Source organism: Heteronotia binoei, chromosome 2 (assembly GCF_032191835.1).
Source record: "Heteronotia binoei isolate CCM8104 ecotype False Entrance Well chromosome 2, APGP_CSIRO_Hbin_v1, whole genome shotgun sequence".
Lineage (NCBI taxonomy): Eukaryota > Metazoa > Chordata > Lepidosauria > Squamata > Gekkonidae > Heteronotia > Heteronotia binoei.
Genome location: NC_083224.1, coordinates 148,166,633 through 148,190,124, shown reverse-complemented (window position 1 = coordinate 148,190,124; position 23,492 = coordinate 148,166,633).

Here is a 23,492-nt window from a genome sequence, read left to right as displayed (position 1 = left end):
TCTATGAAACTTTCAGCATCTCAAAACATTAAAGAAAATTGTTTTAAAATGATGTATAGATGGTATATGACTCCTAAAAAATTAGCAAAGATGAATAACAAGATGCCAGACAGATGTTGGAAATGTAAAAAGCATGAAGGTTCTTTCTACCATATGTGGTGGACTTGTAAAAAAGCAAAGCTGTATTGGCAAATGGTTCAACAAGAAATTTCTAGGATATTGGGATATGAAGTAGTGAAAGCTGCAGAGACTTTCTTACTGGGATTACAAATGGGAAAATTTCCAAAAGAAGATAGAACTTTAATTTGGTACTTGCTTTCAGCTGCTAGGACATTGTATGCGCAGTTGTGGAAGCAAGAAAAAATACCAGAGAAATGGGATTGGATTATAAAAGTTATGACATGGAGTGAAATGGACAAATTAACAAGAACATTAAGATACTATGATTTAGAAGTTTTTAAGATGGAGTGGAAGAAGTTTAGAAGATATGTAGAAAAAGAATGGAAAATAAAAGGACATTGGACAATTTTTGATAATGACTAAGTTTTAAAAAGAAGAATATAATTTTTATTTTAATAGTTAAGGGTACCTTTAATATTTGTTTTCTTTAAGTAAATAACACTGGCGGGGGTCAAGTAACGGGGGGAGGGGCGGATGGAAAGTAATATATGGGGTAGATAATCTTTTTTTAAAAAAAGATATAGCTATAGATTTATTGCCATATGTTACCAATTAAATTGTTTTAAGCCAGAAAATGCATTTCTCCATAGGCATACATCTTTTTAACTGTACTCTTATACCTCACTGAAGGTGAAGGAGATAGGTGTAAATCTAGCCCTCTAGGAATCACTTGATCAATTGGAGTGGATTAGGGTTGTCAGCCTCCAGGTGGGGCCTGGAGATCTCTCACTTTTACAACTGATCTCCAGCTGACAGAGATTAGTTTCCCTGGAGAAAATGGCTGCTTTGAAGGGTGGATTCTATAGCATTGTACCATGCTGAGGTCCCTCCCCTCCACAAACCCCACCCTCTCCCAGATCCACTCTCAAACTCTCCAGGTATTTTCCAACACAGACATAGCAACCCTAGAGTGGACTGCTGATTCAGAACTCAAAAGAGCATTTTCCTATTTGTACATTTCACTAGAATTCTGAAGTTCTCAAAGACTCTCCTAATTTCCAAATACTTCTTCATTGTTGCCATCAACTTCAAAAAGCACAAGGTTTTAACTTGATTTAAAATGATAGAATTCTCAGTTGACAATCACAGCATTATTATCAGAAGCCACATAGAGTTTGTACAGACAACTGAGTTGTTTCTTACAAACAGAATGGAATCTCCTGTTCAGTAACAAGGAAGATATATTCTATCATTGCCTCTTTTTCTGCACCTAATCAGAGGGCACCAGCAGGCCTCTGAAGGCCACCACTGCAAACAAGCTAGTTCCAAAGGCAGGGATTCTGTTGCCCAAAGCCTAGGGATAATGAACTGGGAACTGCACATATAAGTTCCATTTCCCAAGAGCAGCTCCCAATGGATTGTGCCCAGTGGTGACAAATTACAATTGACACAAAATGTACATTGATGGATGAAACTGGATTTAAGCTCTATTTGCAGTAAATGGATAAAGGCTTTTGGGGTCATTGCCAAAAAATCAAGTATTATCTTTGATATTTGGCAGAGATGGACATCTGGGATGGCTATAAATCTGCTCTGTCCCACACTTGCTGGATGGCTCCTAGATTTCTCTTCCAAAGCAAGTTGATGAATTAAAATCACTTTAATTAAGAGAGAACAACATTGTGGGTATCTTTTTCTCAACCCCCTCTAACTACCAGGAATCGGTCTTCCTTGGCCATGCCGTGCCTCAGAATACTTCAGGTGAACCCACAACCTTTCCTGACCCCAGAAATCCATACCAAAGGAAACAGAAAGAGACTGTTTGGCTCAGCTTTGACTTTTGACCTTGGTCTTTTCCTATACTTGTTTGCCTAGACCATTAGCCTCTTGCCTCCTGTTTGCACCTTTTCATCCCCTCTTATCTGCCACCAGTGGCCTTGTTTGCTCCCAATATTTAAATTTACATCACTTCCTTTAGCATTCATCATGCTCAATGAGGACACTGTGTGTTTTTCTTTTTAATCTTGTAACTCCCCTGTCCTCCAAGGCACTCAGGACAGTGTACATGGGGTCATTGCATTACATCCTACCAGGGACTCCAGGGAGTCAGATTAATTCAATCTTGCCTAAGGCCTAACCAGGGGTGGGATTCTAGCAGGAGCTCCTTTGCATATTAGGCCACACACCCTGATGTAGCTAATCCTCCAAGAGTGTACAAGGCTCTTTTGTGTAAGCTCTTGGAGGATTGGCAACATTAGGAGTGTGTGGCCTAATATGCAAAGGAGCTCCTGCTAGAATTCCACCCCTGGGCCTAGCTATACAAAACACAGTCCTTGTGCTGAGGCCACCACAAGGACTATCAATCAGATGTGTGCACTTGTAAGTTCTCCACTAAGTATTCAGTTCCCAAGTGCATGGGGCCCAGTCTGGATCAAGAATACAGAATGCAGGAATAGGGTACATTCACCTTCCCCCCTGTACCACTTCCCCAACCCAAAGCAGTGCTACTGGAGGACTGTTTGCTCTGCTCGGGAACCTTCATCTGCCCCATCAATATATGTGGAGTCCACAACAGCCAAATACCCTTGAGACTGTTTCAAGTTAAGAGGACAGTGTGAATGGAAGAGGAGGGCTAAAGCCTTTTCCTGTGTGTTGTGATTCTGATCAAATGGAAATTTGAACCAAGGCCCCCTGGTTTAATCTGCAGCTGAAGCAGTGTTTTTGCTGTCAATTGGACATCACTTCGTTTGGCTTCAGATAAGAAAGACTAGGATAAAAACATCAGTTTTGCTGTTAAAAATGCTTTGCTTTTTTGTAATAGATTGTTTTATTAGGATTACTTCTTTTTGGAAGAACCCAAATCACAGTCTAGAAATGCATTTTCATTGCATTTCTCTGCCTCTCTTTCACATTTATGTATATAACTCTCCAAATGGTTTTGCAGTTTCTCCTTGGCTGGGAAGTGTTTGTGCTGGAGATTACATCCAGGCCTGATTTGCTCCACTTCTCATGTTGCCATAAATTAAATTTAGTAAACAATAAATTGTGGCTGAGATTTGTGTTAGTGGGAAGGGAACATATATCTGAAACCAGAGCCCTCACATAAACTGTATTTGTGGCATCTTGCCATTTTACACCATGTGGGTGCTCCAAACAGTAAACATTCAGCAACTCATGGCTGTGTGATGATAAACAAAATTTAGACATAGGACCCCTTGCCACTGATACTCCCACCTATTTCCTCTAAGCTAAGTGCTTAATGCCAGGTTAGATCAGGACTTGCCTGCATTAGCTGCTTGGCATGAGTCAGCAGTGCTTTGAGTCATCCATTTTGTATCTGACGGACTGTTTTCTTGGTGGAGTGTGACATGGTTATTACCATACTGGACTGTATCAAGTTGCAGAAATATGTATAGATAGGAACCTTGCAAGGATGTGAAAACTGCCTATGAATTCTGATGCAAAGTACTTCTTCAAAGGCTCAGGGCTGTCACCTCATCTGGAATATGTGTACAGTTCGCCTGAAAATTCTTTTTTTTTTTTCAAATCCTCCCCAGCAACCACGCTTATTTCACATTCCTACATCTCCATTTTTTTAAAAAATGAAAGCTTATTTCTGAACAGGAAAGTTTCAAGTCACATGCCTGAAAAGCTGACCAAAGATTCTTCCTGGTGTATCTTTCAAAATCGCTATCTTTCAATCTCTTTCAAAATCGCTACCTGGTGTATCTTTCAAAATCATATCTGAGCACTTCTTCATTTATGTACAATGATTGTGAGCATTTAGGTTGTTCAGCGTAACATCAAAATAAAAAAACACTGTTCATTATAAATAGATTTAAAGTTTCTGAACTTTAAAATAGCTGGTTTCCTTCCAAGGTACACCATTCTAAGGATTAACAAGTTTTTATTTTTCCACAAGCTTTCACTAGAATAAAAATGTACACTCTGAAACAATTGTTTAAGGAGAGTCGAAGATTTTGCCTTTCTTAAAAATTATTAGAAAAGTACCCCTCCCCTTTGCTGAAACTTAGATTGAAAACTCCTTGGAGCACATTTCTTTCTCTCTTTCTCTCTTTCTTTCTCTCTCTTTCTTTCTCTCTTTCTTTCTCTCTTTCTGTTTTGTACTTAGTACTAACCGTACTTACTCAGTAAAGTCCTATGTATTTCAGTGGAGCTAAAATGAGATAATGGAGGCATTCTTACGGTACCTGGAAGGCTTTCTCTCCCCATTTCCCTTTCCATTCATGCTTTGCTCCAGTCCCATCAGCCTACAAAAATTACTTCTATCCTTTCTCCTCCTCTCTCCTTTCCCCTTCTTCAGTTTCATTATTCTCTTTCTCTAAAAATATATTTTGGTTGCATCCAGGATTACTGTTTCAAATACTAGGGAAGTATTTTATAAACATATCATAATGAGGAAAGCTGCAAGCAGGAACCCAAGAGGAAGATGTAAAGAGACCGCACCCAGATTTGTCTATGGATCAATCCACTAATGTAGAATAACTGAATAGCCACAGGATGCATTTCTATCAGCACAATCCTATGCAAAGTCACTCCTGTCTAAGCCCACTGAAATGAATGCAGCTAGACATGGTTAATTGTGCGTAATACTTTGCTGTATTACAGGAAACTGGACACAACAGGTAGATATCCAAGTCATATCTGATGGTAGGGTTAAAGGGGAATGTTTTGGAATGTGACCTACCACAGTCCATGTGGTGGTGTCTGGCTGGTAGCTGGTCTTTGATATCTCCCACTGGCAATTTCAATTTCTTCAGCTTCTACAAGACTATTTGCATGATCTCAACCAGAGTGCTAGAACATCCATATAATAGGATGCTGTTTCTCTAAATTACAGGTGTGTGCATTTCCATAAATGCACTGTATACTTTGGGCTGGTTCACATGACCAAATCATTCTATGCACAAGGCATTCTGATTTGTTTTGGGGAGACCAATTCAGTCTGCCCACAGGTAAGACTGCACTGGTTGACTGTGAAATGGTACAGCCACAATTGCATCAACAACTGCTAGGTACTGTCACACACTTCAGATTTATCACATATTGCATCATGTATACAACAGCAAGAACAGATATGAGGAAAGAGCAGCTGCTGTAGATGCACCACACATAGGAAATGTGAATGTACCAGGTTCAAGATACATGGTTGCCATATAACATGAGGACTGGCTCATAGCCTATGAGAAAAGAAATGAGCAGCTGTTTGGAAGAAGCAACCCTCTCCACTCACTCACACTTCCAGTTTAGTACAAGAAACTGGCAACTGAGAGTGTGGGAATCTGCCACTCAGGCATGCACAAATGGAAGAGAAGCAAAGAACAAGGAACTGAAAACTGCAAGACACAAAGTGACACCTTTAAAGAAAGTTTCCTTGCTTATGATCACACAGTTAATTTATTCCTTGGCTAGCAAATCACCCACTAACATGATGGAAGGAGAACCTAAACATTGTAAAGAAGGTGCAGTGCATTAGTGTGTGCCCTACTTAAAGAGGCACTTGGAACCTGCATGTAGAAACCATTTACCAGGGTATAGTGTCAGAATGAAGGACAGGTATTGTCCTCACCATAGCAGGATCTTCTAGTGGAACAATCCAGTTCCCCGCATGGGCATGATTGGAAACCATTCAATATTACGAGGGCACAGGTCTTGCATTTGGAGACAGTATTGGGGTGGGATCTAAACTGTACCCCATCTAAGGTGATTTCTGTGCATTGGGTCCAGCAATCTGTCAGTGGAAGGCAATGATGATCACAGATCTTCCCTGCTTCCCTCTCTGCTCACAGCAACCCACTGACCTGCGTGGCCATTAATCTATGCCCTGCAATCCCAAGAAGGCAATACTAGGGGGAGGGAAAATCTGTAACAATCTGTGGTCCTTGCACCAGCAGAGCACTGCCTGGAACAGAGGATCCTTTTAGCAGACTGCAAGCCATTTGCTTCGTCCCACAGAACTTCATAGCAGCTACTAATAAGCAAGCCTTCAAGTTCTGGGTTTCAGCTCTTATTAGTGGAACATTGACAGTTTTGACAACAGATACTTTACAAGGTAATAAAGATATATAGCAGTGTGAGAGGAGACGGAAATATATGCATATGGCATTTCAGAGCAGCAGTGCCTTTATTCAAAGGCTAATTCAGACATGACATCAAACACCCAAGAAAGCTGCAGAGGCACTAGTATTGGGGGAATGTATTTGCATAGGAGTTAGAAAGATACTTTTGAACAGTGAAAGACTGCATTAACTGGAACTGCAGTTAAGTGGGAGGACTCATGCACACCATATGGCCTGAATTACTCCAACAACTCGCCTTCCACCCGCATATGCACATATTGAAAGATACAAAGTTTGATTTCTCACATGTGGTATCACATGCAGTTTTTATTCAGAAGGGATCTGGCCAATTTTCATCTAATTTGGAACCTAACACATCTTCTGGCTTACACAGAGTGTATTTTAAATGCAACGGAAGGAGATGCCAGGAGGATTTTTGAGCATATGGGTAAAGCGAGAAAGTCAGGAGAAATGGAAGTGCACCGCTTAAATCCAGGACTTCTCATGCTAATAAAAATTAAATTCGTGCTTGCATGATCAAAATTCTACATCATCCACCCCAAAAAACTGAATTCTGCAACTCTTATAATTTGCTAATTATGTATTCTGGTTTTCTTGGGTAAAGAGCTATGCAGTCAAACTTATAAACTGTATATCCAGAACTACACTGTGGAAAGTGTCTCCACTCTTGTAAAATCATGGCATACATGAATCTTTAGTTCACTTTCACCCAGCCCCTGTTATATTCAGATCAAAGGCATGCACCACCAAACTAAAACTGGGTGGTTGTCATGTAGCGGTATACCTGGAAGAAAACTGCTACTGTCACACACGTTATTAGTGGGTTAGATCCAAAGGCAAACCAATACTGATTTTTTTTTTGTCACATATACACAATTCATTGTATTCTGTCCCCTCCCAGCACACACACATTTTTTCCTTCTTCCAGATTTTATCCTCTCAGGATAATTTAATGATTTAAAGTGTTGACTGTTAAAAACAAACAGATTTTGAATCTAACAGTGGATTTATTTTTGCTCCATGTGCTGGTCTCTTCTGTAGGCAGAGAGATGCTGCAGAATTTTCCCTTCTCTTCCTCTCACCCCCTCCCAGTTCATTCACCACTTAGTTTGTTTTTCCTGCTAGAGCAGAAGAATCACTGCACAACTGGCAATAGGTTATTTAATATTCTTTGCCAGTAGAGATCTCTTTGAGCACTGCAATTGATTTTGCTTCTCTTGATGCATTCATGTAAAGGCTGTTCCCCATCCCTCTACAATCTGTGTTTTCAACAGCCAAACAGCTGAAAAGGTTCACATACCACAGCTTTGCAAGCACTGAAAACAACAAATCAAATTATATCAATTATTGCTTTAAAATTAGAGCTGTGTGAAAGAGAGCGGCACTAGGTAGGAAAGGAATAAGAATGCCGGGCCATTTCTGCAGACATGCAGCAAATTTTCAAGAAAAATTGTCCTTACAGCAACTTAGCAGATTTTCACAGATAAATTTGCAAAAGAATTGTCAAGCATTGTTGGGACTACCACTACATGACAAAAGGCTTCCCATACATGTTAGCAAAACTGTCATAAAGCAAATCCACTTTGGAAAACTGCAACAGCTGTAGAGGCTGTAACTGGCTGCAGCCTGCCATTCAATGCTCTTATTTTTCCAACTCAATAACATTGAAGGGGTGGTAGTTAAGTACGATACTAAGCTAATATTAGACTCAATTGTATCAACAAAACACGCCATACCATGAGAGCAGAAGCACAGCAACAGCATCCCCACACCCTGTTTCTGTGCCACCAGAGGCAGTCTTAGCCATGCAGCATCAGCTGTCCCACAGATGTCCCAGGCCCCATGCTGGAAGGGGCCCATGCTAGCAGTTCCTTTCAGCCAGCTGCCCCAAATACTGCCCCAAAGCTACCATTGCTGGGAAGTCCCTGCTGATCCTCTGTGCAGCCTGAGACTCCAGGGTGGTGGGGGTGGGGGATGACAATCAGCTGTGGGGCAAGGAGGACCTCCAACTACCCTGAGCTGCTACCTGAATGTTTCCATCCTCGAGCTTTGCCCAGGGCTCCCAAATCACTAAGACCATTCCTGTGTGCCATTTGTTCTGCTGCTGCCCCTTGGCTGGTCCTCTCTATTGTTCTGGCATATTGTGCAGAAGCCCATAACCCCCCTTTAGGGCCCTATAAAGGGACTTGTCTAATCCCTGCCTTCAAAATGGTCGAGCCAAGCTCAACATATGGTACCTCTTTTCTTTCAGCCTCTTAAAGCATTTTTTTTTTAATCCGGCCATGCTGTAGTGCTACAGAATGAATAATGAAAAAAAAATGAAGAAAAGGCTCTTTAAGAAAGTGGGAGAATTTAGAACTTTGTTCTACCCCTTTGTCCAGGGTGGCATCTAGATGGACACATCACCTCAGCCACTCTGCAGTTTCTGATTTACTGCAAGGAAAATCAGGTTTGTATTTTCTCACAGTGATTTTTTTTTGGGAGGGGGAGTTTAAAATGGTGCCAGTGCTCATATATGAGGTTGCACTCCTGCCCCTTAAAGGTATCAGTACACAGTACTAGTGAGTACCCCCCCCCCAGTTTTCTCTGGAGTAGAAGAAAAATGGGAGCAAGATGAGGCATCATAGATTACCTGGATTCTCCCCTCTACCTCAAGGGATTCTTGGGCCCAGGCCTCTGATTCAGCAGGAGCTTACAGGAGCATAGCTCCTGAACCTTTCTGACAGTTCCTCCTCCCCATCTTGTCCATTGAATAGTAGGTACAACTGCGTAACAATCCCTTGATGAGCTCCACCACCTATTTTTCTACAAAATGACCCCTGCTTGGGCCCATTATGCATGCACATCTTACTGAAGATTTTCAGAGCAGTAAGCCTTCAGTCTTGACTTCAGATTCTGTGCCTGCCTTGTGCACCATTCTTTTTCCTCCAATATATTTATTCTGCAGCTACACTTTTTTAAAAGGCACTTTTCTAAATCATGGTGGAATGTCACTTGCGAGTCTGACATATAGGGGGTGGTGTCCAAAGGGTTTTTTTTTTTTAAAATATGCAATTGCCCTATCATAGCTGCACAATAGCATCCAGCAAGCACCTTCCATTTAAATCCTCGTGGTTCAGGTTTTGCACATGCATTTTAGCATTAGTTCATTGAATGAAAAGGAACATAAAGGAACACAGACAAAGAAGGGAAACTAATGTTGAAATTGACAAAGCTTTTATGAAATTGATAAGAAGCTGTGAAGCGCCATTTTCCATATTGCAGAGCACTAGGGGATTCTCTGCTGTGTTATCAGCTACTGTGAAAACTGGGAGTTGCACAAGCTGAAAATATGGGGGAACATGTTCGGTGTACAGAATGCACAGTAGAACCCACTGGCACTGGCATTACAAGCTGTGATCTTTGGCAACATGTGTGTTTGTGCAGGTGTAGGTGCCTGTGCAAAGTCAGCTGCAACTTCAACCATGATTTGCAGAGGGCTGCAATTTGTATGGGGGACAGAGTCCTCTGGCAGAAGCTCTGAAGTTTTTTTTTTAGTCATGTGCTGCTAAATTGGAAAAAAAAAGTTGGGCCCTAGTGCAGCTGCATAGTAATGCTAATTTTCCACCCTTGCATGGTTTTCTTCTTGTGATTCTCCAATTTGAACCTGCATACTGGTCATGATCTTGGCAGGTTTTTTTTAAAGCCTGTCTTCCGAATGGATCCCAAGTGATTCTTAAGTCTGGTGGTTTGTAGAAGGTTCATGTGGCTCAGCCACCATTTTAATGTAGGTTTCCAGAGACTGCCAAAATGGTCCCCCACAAAAACTTTGTTCACTAAAGCATTAAAGGGAAAGAAGTTTTCAGAACTTTAGGCTTCCCATCCCAGTGTCTTTCTCTGTTTACATCTCATGTCAATTTCATTCCTCACTGATCATCCCCACCTTTATTTTGTTTGCATGCAGCACTGAAATACTCCCCCCCCCCCTGCCCTGCCCCCGCACTGGGAACAGTTTGCCTCCTCTCTGTTCCCTCTTTGAAGTCAATACCAGCAGGGAACTAAACCATACCCAGCTCTTGTTAAGCTTCCATTCACCATTGTTTTAATTTTCAATTATTATTCAGTGATCTGAGACTAGCGATAGTCTCATACTGCTATATTCATGCTGCTTGTAAAAATAAAATAAAATTTAAAAATGGGGATGAAATTGAGCCTGTACACTGATTAAGTGGGAGGATGTCAAAAGGTGCAGAGTGGGTGGAATGACCTTGATGTGGGTGGGAAAGTGACCTTCGAGGGGTGGCAAAAGAGTGGGTTGGGGAATTTGAAGGAATCTGTATGCTTCCGAATTACCACTGGCTTGGAAGCAAGACAAGGGGAAAATCAGTACAAAAATACTCTCAAAAAAGCCAGGGAAAGAGCAACCAGAAATCAAACTGAGTGCTGAAGGGAGGAAAAGCAATGCAGAACAACAAATTAAACCCAAAAGACATGCATGTTGAAAGCGAGGGGAAACATCCATGCATGATAGGCCTTGTTCTCCATGCAAGGAAAACTCCCTGTGTGGAAGCACCCATTATAATCAGTTGCATGTGAGGATTTTAAACAACTTTTTTATTTCAGAAATGAACAGGAATCTTGCGGCACCTCAAAGACTATCAAGATTTTGTTCCAGCATAAACTTTTCTGGGCCACAGCCTGCTTGGTCAGGTGTATGTATGTCAGTGGGCTCTAGCCCATGAAAGTTTATGCTGAAAGAAAACATGGCTAGTCTTTATGGTGCCATAAGACTCCTCTTTTGTCTTTTCTGTAACATATTTCCCACCTTGGAATTATTATTTCTATTCCATTAGGCATTGTTCAAGGACAGCAGAATATTTTTTGTCATTTATGTTGCAATATTTTAAAGAATAAAATAAACCCAGAAAACTCCAATGACTATATCATTATTGTTGTTGTTACATAAAACCATGCTTGATTTGTGCATGTTGGGTAATAACAAGTAATAAGCACCACAGATTTCACATCCTTTAATTGTCAGTACAATTTTTGTGTACTTTCCCTTTTCTTTTTGCTCCCTCAAGCCTTATTCTATTTGTACAGTGTCGTTTATTGCTATCTATCCTGTGCCATTGGATCAGCTGTACACAGTCAATGAATAGTGGAAACTTAATAAAGGATATGTGAAAAGGCCACACAATCAGCAAGGTCACATGACTGACCTGAGCTGGACTGTACTACTTAAGGCGGTAGACTGAACATCTCCAAGAATACCGCAGTCCTGTTCAAAATTACCATGTTAGATAAGGGCTTTAGATTAGTCCTTTTAAATGATGTAGTAACTTGCATGTGTGAGATTTAAAAAAAAAAATACAAAGGAACTTTCAAACATTTAATCCTATATGAGCACTTTGCAATTATAAAATTTTGCATCCAGTTCAGCATGTGAGCCTGCTGGTTATCTACTCCAAATTCTAAAGGCCAAATGAGATAATGCAGTGAAAGATTAGGCTTGCCTGGTTTCCCCCTGGTCACTGGCAGGGGATAGGGAGGTAGGATTGCCAGATCCAGGTTGGGAATCTCTTGGAGATTTGGGGATGGAGCCTGGCGAGGACAGGGATATTAGTGCAGTAAAGTGGCATAGAGTCCACCCTCTAAAGCAGCTATTTTCTGCAGGGGAACAGATCTCTGTAGTCTGAAGATGAGCTGCAATTCTGGGGGATCCCCAGGTCCTACCTGGAGACTGGCATCCTATGAAAGATCCATGACTGAATCTCCCAGTTTCATTACAAATTCAAAGCAGCCTTAAAGAGGGCAAGTTGGAGAATGAATATGTTGAGCAACAGGGCAGGACTTATTTCTCTGCTTTGTTTTTAGTTCAGCAAAGACAGAGTCTAATACCTTTCCATCAAGCCCCATGCTATATTACCATTTCCTGCTAATAGTCTGTGATCACACACAGCTTTATTGTCAAGTAACAGCCAAAAGGAGAAAAGGGTTTGTAAATAATGAAAACAAGGCAAGATAAAGTGCCACTGATTTCATGGCATGGTTTCTCAGGCATGATTTCAATGTGATGGCAACAGAACTTACCTGTGCAAAATCCACCACAGCCACGGTCACATCTTAAACTAGGTCATCACACCTACCCATGCACAACAGTGCACCATATTCCCAGTCCATTGTTCTCTGGTGTGCTAATGCAAAGTACAGAGGTTTAGACATGGCACAGGCTGTATGGATTCAGCGAGGAGATTCTTTAAAAATATATTCAGCATTACAGTGAAACCAGGCCTCAAGTTTCTATTGGCATAGATGGGCACAATTGTCACCAAATTGTCCCTAGAAAGGTATATTAGGTGGGGCTTCCCTTTTCATGGTCTAATAAATGGAAATCCTTGTAATGTTTTTCTATGTAAAACAAATGGATAATTTGGTAGATGAAGTGCCTTCTCTTACAAGATAATGACCGATTTCGCACTCAGCTTACTTCGCTTCCTCTTCTCTGCGCACTGTCTGTCGGATTTCCCACTATCTGCGCCGGAGTTACAGGAAGTGTCATGGCTCTTGCGGAGCAAATGGAAACCACTAAAAACCAGTTTCTATTTGCTGTGTGAAAGCCATGACACTTCCTGTAACTCCGGCGCAGATAGTGGGAAATCTGATGGACGCTGCGCAGAGAAGAGGAACATGATTGCAGGGTAAACTGAGTGTGAAATCGGTCAATGTCACTTCTAACTTGAAAATTCTGGAGTCCCCCCCCCCCAGTTGGAGTAGCCCATCTGTTTTGTGAGTACATGAGAGAGGGCCTTTTCCGTGACAACCGCACAATCATGGAACAAGTTCCCAGGGAGGAGCACCCCTCATTGTTGATCTTCATGGAGGCTGTTGAAGGCAGTTTTATTTAGGACTGCATTTTGATTGATTTAGCTTTTATTACTGGCAGTCCTAATTAGAGTTTTTAAACTGTGGTTTAATGAGTTTTATAATTGTTGTTTTTATTGTGCTTTTATAATGTTTTATTTATATTGTAAACTACCTTGAGTTCCACAAGGGAGAAAGGTGGCTAATAAATATTTTAAATAAATAGAAAGGTGGCTAATAATTTACAAAAAAAACAAGGAAAGAAGGAAGCTCTCTGGATTTTTCATGGTCACAAACTTACATCACATTTTATGTAGCAAGTGATGGCTCCCACATTTACACCTCTGTTTGCTACAGTAAGAGGGCATACAACTATGAAAGCATAAAATATGTACCAGGAAGCCCTGACATACACTCATTTTCACTGCAACAAATATTGTGTAGCAGTGGCAAGTGTGATTGCCATGAAATGTAGAAAATGATTCAGAATCTGATGTAGTTTGAGAAAATTACATATGGGGACAGAGGTAAATTTTGAACAATTGCCTCATTTGTACCAAAATCACTATGGTTGGCCAAAATGAACATGCGGTTCTTGGCACACTGGGGTAGTTATCACATCATCCTTTCCATCTGGAGACTGCAGTATCAAATGGCAATTTGTGTTGAATTTCCACTGAAAAATGAAGAGGTTCCATATCACCTCCAATATACTGCTTTTCACAGGCCAGGTCCGTGCTACATTGGGAGTTTTGTATATGCTGGAAGGTCCAGGGCTTTTAAAAAACTCATCAGGTATGCATGGGCTTGCATGGGATTGGTACCATGGCACAAAGAGAAGAGGCTTTTAGATGCCTCCCACAGGGTTGCCAGGTCCTACCTGTCAGCCAGTGGGGGGGTCCTTGGTCCTCTCTGGAATCTTCTGCCACATGTGCAACACATGGCATCACCTAGAAGTTATGTCATCACATTGCTAACATGGGGGGTGGTCTAGTTTTGGGGCAAAACTCTATGGTTTATAGCCAATGTTACCATAGATTTTTTTGCCCAAAAACTAGTGTCACCACACAACACTGGTGACTTGATGATGTCATGTCTGGGTGATGTCATTATGTTGCCTTTCAAGCCGATTGGGGGTGGGATTCCCCTGCCGTCCAGCAGTGGGGAAGCACCTTGCAAAAGCAGGGGTTCTCCTCCCCTGGTCTGGCAACCCCTAGCCTTCCGCCATGCTATTTTCCTGATCAAAAATGGCCTCCTTTGCCCTGTTGTGAAAATGCATTCTTTCACAATAGGGCAAATAGTGCTTCCCTGCATCGGTTTTTATTGTAACAATAATGTGTGGGGAAGCTTGCAGCATCATTTCCTTGTGCAAGATATTTTAAAAACACTAGATTTGTGCACAGAACCCCCAATGAATTGTGTAGGTGGGCCCTCTGTAGTGTCAGTTGACACATTTACCTGCAAGTACCAAGTATTAAACAACCAGCAGATGAGAAATAAAGCATGTGCAAGCATGCATAACCAACACCAAATTGCCTCTGGCTTAGTGTACCTCATCTGCATCGCACTTGTAAACATATCGCATATATAGGCAAATCTACAGAAGATACAAGTCATGCCCTCTCAACACCACCTCCTCCGACACTTCTATAATTCTGTGTCATTGTACCACCATCACCTGCAACATGTTTGGTCCATTCCAATCATTATTTATTGGTCTATTCCAAATCTAGTAATATTGATTGATTAACTGATAGTTAACAAAATACCTTGTGATTTGGGGCAATGGCCAGCTAGTACCAGCTAGTCTGCATAAAGCTCTAAATGTCTATCAGAGCTCTCTGCAAAAGTAACTTGGGATGCATACAGCAGGAAAGACTTGCCTGTTTTTTGTGTAAAGGGCCAATATTCTTCTTGGCCTTTTGGCTAAGATCAAGTGTAGTGTAGTATCTTCTTCTGTAGCAAGCAATATAAAAGGGTTCTAAGTATAAACTGAGAACTCTCAACCCCCCCTGCAAATAAAGCGATCTAAAAAAATTCTACCATTTCAGTTTGCTTGGTATTGCACTATAGCAAACAGGATGCCAACTGATGACCTGTAGGTGGGACCTAGTCTCCATTTTTTCAGCCACTCCTGGGGCCCTAGCAAATTTTATTCAAGGTGTGATGAACCTTCTGTTATGGTTTCAATTGTAAGGAAAATCAGCAATCTGTATCATTACCGCCCAGTTTCCAACCTTCTGTTTCTTGGCAAGGTTATTGAGAAAGTGGTAGAGGAGCAGTTTTGAGTTTTCCTGGAGGATACATCTATCCTCAACTCTTTCCAGTCCAGCTTCCAGTCAGGTCATGGGATGGAGACTGTTCTGGTCACCCTCACAGATGACCTCAGAAGGCATCTGGATCAAGGCAGGTCAGTGCTGCTGCTGCTTTTAGATCTTTCAGCAGCATTTGACATGGTCAGCTATGATCTAATGACCCACTGCCTTGCTGACAGTGTTCAGGGGGTTGCCTTACAGTGGTTCTCCTCCTTTCTCTGTGGTCGGGTGGAAAGGGTGTCACTTTGCAAACAGACCTCCCTGTGGCATCCACTTGAATGTGTGGTGTGCCACAGGGAGGTATTCTCTCACCAATGATTTTTAACATCTATATGTGCCCCCTTCCTCAGATTGCTCAAGGTTTCGAGCTGGGTTGTCACCAGCATGTGGATGACACCCAGTTCTGTCTGTTGATGGACAGCCACCTACACTCTGCCCCAGATTGTCATAGCTGGATGGTTGCAACAAAGTTGGCTGAAATTTAATCCAGCTAAGACGGAGGTCCTGTAACTTGAGCCGGCTCAGGAGGTGAAGAGTCTGGGAGTGATATGGGATGCCTAACTTTCCATGCAGGCCCAGGTCACAACAATCTACCCTACTATCTTTGGCAGATCAGACAGCTAGCTCCCTACCTATCCCCCAAGGACTTAGCTACATTGATATATCGGATGGTCACTTCCAGATTGGATTACTGTAACTTGCTGTACGCACGCTTGCCTTTGGGGCTGATCTGGAAATTCCAGCCAGTGCAAAATGCAGCGGCACAGCTGTTAACCTCATTGCCTTTCCAGGCAAGCATTTGGCTGGTGCTGTACCAATTGCACTGGCTACCAGTTGAGTACTGGATCCACTTCAGGGTTTTGGTATTGACATTTAAAGTTTTACACAGCTTGGGACCAACATATCTGCGGGACTGCCTCTCCCCATATGCGCCCCAAAGATTTTTATGATATGCTTTGCAACATCTTCTGACCATACCTGGCCTGAAGGACATCTGATTTGCCTCGACCACGGCCAGGAGAAATCAGCTCCCCATGGAGATCCAGGCCATATCTGATTTATTACCATTTTGTAGGGCCTGCAAGACGGAGCTTTTCCTCCGGGCCTTTGGTTGAGGCAGTGGGCATCCTTATTCCATCTGCTTATTCCAACTGTTTGGCCTCCCCTTGCTGCGATGTTACCGTATTCTATTATTTCCATCTGATTATTATATTCTTGGACCAATAGCTGCTGATAGGTGGAATGTGCCCTTGCTGCCTACGGTGTAATTTATTGTTCCTTGGTTTTATTGTACTGTTTTTGGTTTTAACTTGTAAATTTAACTGTATTTAACCTATGCTGTGATCCATCCTGAGCGCATTTACAGGAAAGGGTGGAATATAAACCTAAATAAATAAATAAAAACATATTTCATGTACATATCATTGCACTGACCTCCCAGAACTATTCTGAAATGAAAAAGGACCACTTTCAGTTTGCCTCTGAAGCACATTTGTTCCTCAACTCTCCTTAAAAAAAATTGAGTGGCTTCATGACATTCAGGAACATATGCCACCTGACAGTGAAGCATTTACTGCTATGGAAGGGGCTGCTGCTCAGTGGCAGAGCATATGTTTGGCATGCAAAAGGTCCCAGGCTCACGCACCAGCATTTCCTGGTTAAAGGTATCTTTGTCTATAATTCAGCGACAATACCACACAAAATGGACCAGTCGTCTGACTCAGTATAAGGCAGTTTCTCTAGTATGTGAAAGCTAAAGCCAACTATGTGAAAGCTAAAGCCAACCTCATCACAGAATTTGATCATCCATAAACAGGCCTCTAAACCAATGCCTCAAAACAGTGGCTTCCAAGTACCATAACTGGCCATCCTTGCTGCGCTGTGAGAAAAAAAATGATTGCTCTAAAATTGCTTATTCTAATCTCAGTCAACGCTGACTAAATCGTTTAATGAAGAGAATCAACTTTAGCAGGAAATAAGGACCAAACACATGCAGACCCTAGTGTTCAACAGATGCCCATATTTTGTTTAAAGGGAGATATTTAAAAACACATTAAGTTAATCTCCAGTCATTAAATTTTTGAGACTAAATCTTTTCAAACTCTGTTGTAAGAAATTTGCCTATCAAGATAAAAGGCATCTCCTTACAACTAATCTACCATGTATGAGCAGTAGAGGACTGTGAGCTTCAATCATTGTAGACATGAAGAAATTATTGTTCCTGGAACCAAACTCATTCTGATGTTGGAGGACTGCTTCATCCAGGGTTTGCCTATATTCCCTCTCATGGTTTCAAGAGAGGCAATCAACGCTCTTTCTCCTAAACCAATCAAGTTACACAGGAAAATTAGCCTGGTACAAACCATGGATGAGCTTGTTATCAACTGTCCACAAAGCCTAGTTTGCAAACAAGGATCTTGTATAATGGAGATGATGTGTTGCTATTTCTACTTTAAAAACAGCAAAAAAAATATACAGTTTTTTTTCTTTCACACATTACCCTATCAATAATTTAAAACAGGGTTTTTAAGAGACCCCTGCTATCTTACTTCCCTGTTTATCTTTCATCTACTACATTTATGTCAAGTCCTGATGAAGGCAGCCACTATAGGTTGACTGAAAATTAGAACAAGAGCCCTAAAAAGTGAACATATTTGCACAAAAGCACATGCTAATTTACATTCATAGACACATATTTACATGTCGATTCAGGTGGGTAGTTGGTCTGAAGCAGCGGAACAAACTCTGAGTCTAAGACCAGTGAATATTTATTCAAGATATAGGCTTTTGTGTGCAAGCACAGTTCCAGATACAGATAACATTTACATGCAATTACTGTAATTTAAATCAGAGAACTCACCATAGTGCCAGTTCACTTGGCCATCCAGCTGCTAACTGTTGATGGACTTTTCAGGGCCCTTGCTTTCCCTTCTTATGGCTCATCATCTTTAATTCACCCTAAACAGCCTGGATAGCTTTAGCATTCCAATTGCTGGTAGGTATGGGTACCCCCATGGCGCAGAGTGGTAAAGCAGCAGTACTGCAGTACTGTGGTTTGAACTCTCTGCTCACGATCTGAGTTTGATTCCAGTGGAAGCTGGATTCAGGTAGCCAGCCCAAGGTTGACTCAGCCTTCCATTCTTCCGAGGTCGGTAAAATGAGTACCCAGTTTGCTGGGGGGAAAGTGTAAAAGACTGGGGAAGGCAATGGCAAACCACCCTGTAAAAAGTCTGCCGTGAAAACGTTGTGAAAGCAATGTCACCCCAGAGACGGAAACGACTGGTGCTTGCACAGAAGACCTTTCTTTTTTCTTTTCCTATGGGTACTCTATGACTCTTCAGGAATCTAGCCCACAAAGCCATTTAAGTTGATATTACTGGACAGAACCTGAGCCAGGACATTTTAGAGGACAAATTTTATAAAGAAAATAAGAAAAGACTATCTAGCTGCCCTGGTCCCCATACATATGAACTATGCAGTCCTCTATTTGCATAATCTTAATTATTCCACTGATGAGTGATTTTAAGTATCATAGAAGTATATGCACAAACAGCAGGGGCAGAAAGTTAGTCAAGTAAATTAAATGATTTCTCCCCCTTATGCTAACACATATTTAATCCAAATGACTAAAAAGCGGAGAAAGTCTAGCTTCTAAAGCTACACTGTAATATAGGGAAATGTCTTTATAAAGTCCTATGTGGCTTTTAGAAGAAGAACAAGGAACTAGAACAATAAATTCATCTTCCCGTCACTGGATATACCACAAGGAAATACCTGCCTCAAGAAAAAGAGATACAGAAACATGTTTTCTTCCATTGTGGGCTTCCATTTTCTACCATTGCTGTGGACAAAACAGTGGGTGATTGCCAACACCTGAATAAAACAGCAGGCACTAAACAGTATAATTTTAGATTTAAAGGAAGTTTGTTCTTTGGAGCTGCTAGGAAGATCACTGCTGTTACATGCATTTCAGATAATTCTATGATCATTTCCCTTTTTAATGTATAATTAGACTGTGTTACAGTTTTAGATTCCAAAATACGATGTATTAGTGGAACATCAGCTACATACAGTGTGCTTATCTGCCACCATTTAACTCTTAAAAACCCTCTCTCTTTAACGTAACGTCAGCTCTGCATTTTTGAAATATGAATATTCCAGCAATGAGTCTTCTTGGCTAAAAAAAAAAATGCACAAAGATATTTTTCTCTGTTAATGTGAAATGACTCATAGAAATTCTAAGTTTTCTATGCGAAACGGTCATGTTATATTCTCCCATCTGTGGGTTTCATGAACAGACTGTTCACTTAAAATGCTTCTCAGTTCTCGATATTATTTTACTTCCCACCAGAAAAGTCCATTTCTCCCAAATGACCGTTTTTTATAGATTTTTACTGACTTCTATGAGGTTGCTTCAGCCTCTAGGGTAAAAGAATTCTGTGATCTTTTTTTCCCCCCTGTCTGAGTAAGAGGACAGCTAAAATTACCAACCAGGATCATGAATCAGCATCTTTTTTAATACTGGAGGAAATTCAACTACAATATTTCAATAGTGATGTTAGATCAACTCCGCCAGAGCATACATTGCATGAACATATATTTAGATATAGAGAACAGGAGAAAGATAAAATAATACAGGGAAAAGAAAGAAAAAATGCTGACTATTAGTTTTGAAACAGAGACAGAAAACCACAATAGAAATGTTTTGTACAGTGAGCACAAAGCATATTTGAAATAACATCTTTTCTTTTGAAAGCCCAATATGGACCTGCCTCCCTGTCCCTTGCTTAATAATAGCACAAAATATCAGAATGATTTTGATCTCGTGGAAAGATATTACACAAGTTAGTAATGGGAAAGGCCTCAGAATCAGGTATCTCATCCTGTATAGGATTGTTCTCTACTGCACATTTTCTAGCAGATTGCCCAGCCATGGAGTAAATTTTTCAATTGCTAAAAAATGGAGGAGGGGGGAGGGGAAGAGATTTGGCAATTAGATTAAATCCATTTAGTCAGCAGCATTGTTCCCTTTTCAAATATGGCTTTCCTACTGTGAAGCCGTATGATGGTCTTGTTTCCCTGCACCTCTAATTCTCTCTAGGAAGAAGAATGCTGTACTTCAATTAGCAGCAAAATTTATGATTAGCACACAGGTTAAGTTTTCATTTCATGCTCATTAGAACATGGGAACATAATAATGGGTAGCCTTATGAACTGAGTCTCTTTAACTCTTTCTCTTGTTGCAGATAGCGGTTTTAACTATCCATCCATTCAGTATCTATATCATCTTCCATGCCCACACATAGTCTCCTTTAATTGATTTCCTAACAACTCAGTTTTTGGTCCTCAATGTGATTTTCTTTCTTCAGTTTTAGATACCATAACTTTTCCCTGGTCTTACAGAAGAAGACCGCAGATTTATACTCGGCCCTTCTCTCTGAATCAGTCTCAGAGTGGCGTACAATCTCCTTTATCTCCTCCCCCCTCAATAGACACCCTGTGGGGTGGATGGGGCTGAGAGAGCTCTCACAGCAGCTGCCCTTTCAAGGACAACTCCGAGAGCTATGGCTAACCCAAGGCCATTCCAGCAGCTACATGTGGAATGGCCTTGGTTTAGCCATAGCTCTCATAGGAGTTGTCCTTGAAAGGGCAGCTGGTATCCTAATATATACCAGATGGTGACCTTTGTTCCTTCAAGATGACCCCCTTCTGACAGCCAACAATTTCCTGCTCTCTTAATAAACTCCACCCGTCCTTCCTGGATATCTAGAATTCCCAGAGTGCCACATGGGATACTTCCATGCTCTCCTTTTCTCTTAAAATCCCTCTTTAAAACTAAGCCCAGCAGGAACTCATTTGCATATTAGGCAACACCCACTGATGCCAAGACAGCTGGAACTGTGTTCACACTAAAAAAAAGCCCTGCTTAAAACTATGGCTTAACTCTTAGAGCCCAATTACATATGGTACTGGGGACCCCCCTCCCCGAGAGGTAACTTGAAGGCTAAAAGGGGGTGAAGAAAGAGAGGTGACACAGAGCACCAGAGAAGGAGTCTGAAGATGGAAGATGGAAGACGCAGTTTTGTCATTTGTTTCCTCTTTCCAATTTAGTCCCACTTTTTAACTCTATTAAACAAAAGAAACTGTTTTATATATTTGCCAAACGGTATTTACCTACCACAATTAATCATTAAGTATTCTACAATAAGTACCTTTGTACTTACACTCTATTCTGTGCTTTTCCATTTCTTGCACCTCTGCAACTGATTCCCTCAGATCATCTGTAATTTTTTTTTCTATCCTGAGGATTTGGTTTACCTCCCAAGAGGTAACTTAAAGGCTAAAAGGGAGTGAAGAAAGAGTGGTGACACAGAGCACCAGAGAAGGGTGTTTTTTTAAAAAAATTAAAAAACCCCTCTCACTCCCTGCTCTGCTTCTGCGGCAGTTGCTGAAAGAATCCAAAGTGGTGCCGGGCAGTGGCTCCCAACCTTTTTGCCACCAAAGACTGGTTTAGTGGAAGACAATTTTTCCACAGACTGGTGTGTGTGTGTGTGTGCACGCGCGGGGGGGGGGGCACTAGTTCTTTTGCCACCCTAGGCTGCCTCTTCATCTGGTCCCAGCCCCTGCCCCCCATGGGGGTCTTTAAATGGGGTGGAGCCTGGGCTGCTTCTGCCACCTTCCTGCTAGATGGCCAGGTGTCAGAAGCAGCCAATCTACCTCCCCCTCTATAAATGTGGGGTAGGCAAAGGTCACAGCAGCATGGCCCATTCTGCCTGCCCTTGCATGGTGTCTCTTTCGTCCACCAGGTCCTGAGTGGGCGGAAGGAGCAGTGGGGCTGCTCTACCTTGCTCTGAGGCTGTACTGCTTCAGAAAGGGCGGCACCTCTGCCTCGCTCCGTGGCCCACTTGAGGACCCCTGCTGCAGGGGGTTGAATTGTTAGATAAGGATTTGGGAGGCCTAACTTGCTGTGAAGGTAAAATGAGTAAAGGGAGAACCACATGCACCACTTGCAGCTCTTTGGAGGAAGGGTGAATTAAAAATGTATATATCAGTGATATAGCAATGAAAGCCCTAGTATTGTGGCAGGCGGGGGCAGGGGGGGGGGGAGAACAGTGCCACAAGAATAGCTTTCTTTGCTTCTGAGGCTTAAAGCAGCCTAGGAGGTCCGTTTTCAACTGGGGAAACACTGTGTTTTGGGAAAATCAAACTCCCTTTTCCCACAGCTGCTATCCTGAATATTACGGTTGCCAGGTCTCCCATGGCCACTGCGGGGGATGGGGTGCTACAGTTGCCAGACCCAGGTTGGGAAACTCCTGAAGATTTGGGGATGGAGCCCAGGGTTGTAGCCAGTCAGCTGCAAAAAGCAGGGAGACTGCTGCAGCCTCTCTCTCCCTTCCAGCTCCTGAGCAGGAAGGGAAAGAGAGGCAGTGCTGGCAGGCTGGCTCTCTGTGCTTCTCGCAGCCAGCCAGCTGCAAGAAACATGGAGAACTGCGGCCTTTCATTTTCCCCTCCTGCTCAACTGAGCAAGAGAAGAAAGAGAGGCAGGGCTGGCAGGTTGGCTCTCCATGCTTCTCACAGCAAGCCAGCTGAGAGAAGCACAAAGAACTGTGGCCTCTTGGTTTCCCCTCCTGATTGACTGATAGGAGAGGAAAGAGAGGTGGGGTCAGCAGGTCGGGTCTCCATGCCTGTAGCAGCTGGCTGTGAGAAGCACAGAGATCACCACTGCCTCTCGCTTTCCTGTCCTGCTTGGCTGAGCACGAGGGGAAAGAGAGGCGGAGCTGGCAGACCCAGTCTCACAGACAGTGGGCTGCAAGAAACATGGAGACCTGCTGCCTCTCACTCTTCTGTCTGGTTAAGCATGACGGGCGGGAGAGACATGAGGCCAGGTTGAGGGTCCTCCCTTATGAGTCAGGGGTGGAGCCCCTAGAGCCCTCCCCGCAGCTATGAACCTGATGGAGCCTCATGAGGACAGTGACCTCAGTGGGGTACAGTGCCACAGAAGCCACCCTCCAAATCATCCCCTTTCTCCAAGGGAATTAATATCTGTAGTCTGGAGATGAGCTGTCATTCTGGGGGATCCCCAAGTTCCACCTGGAGGCTGGCATCCCTACAA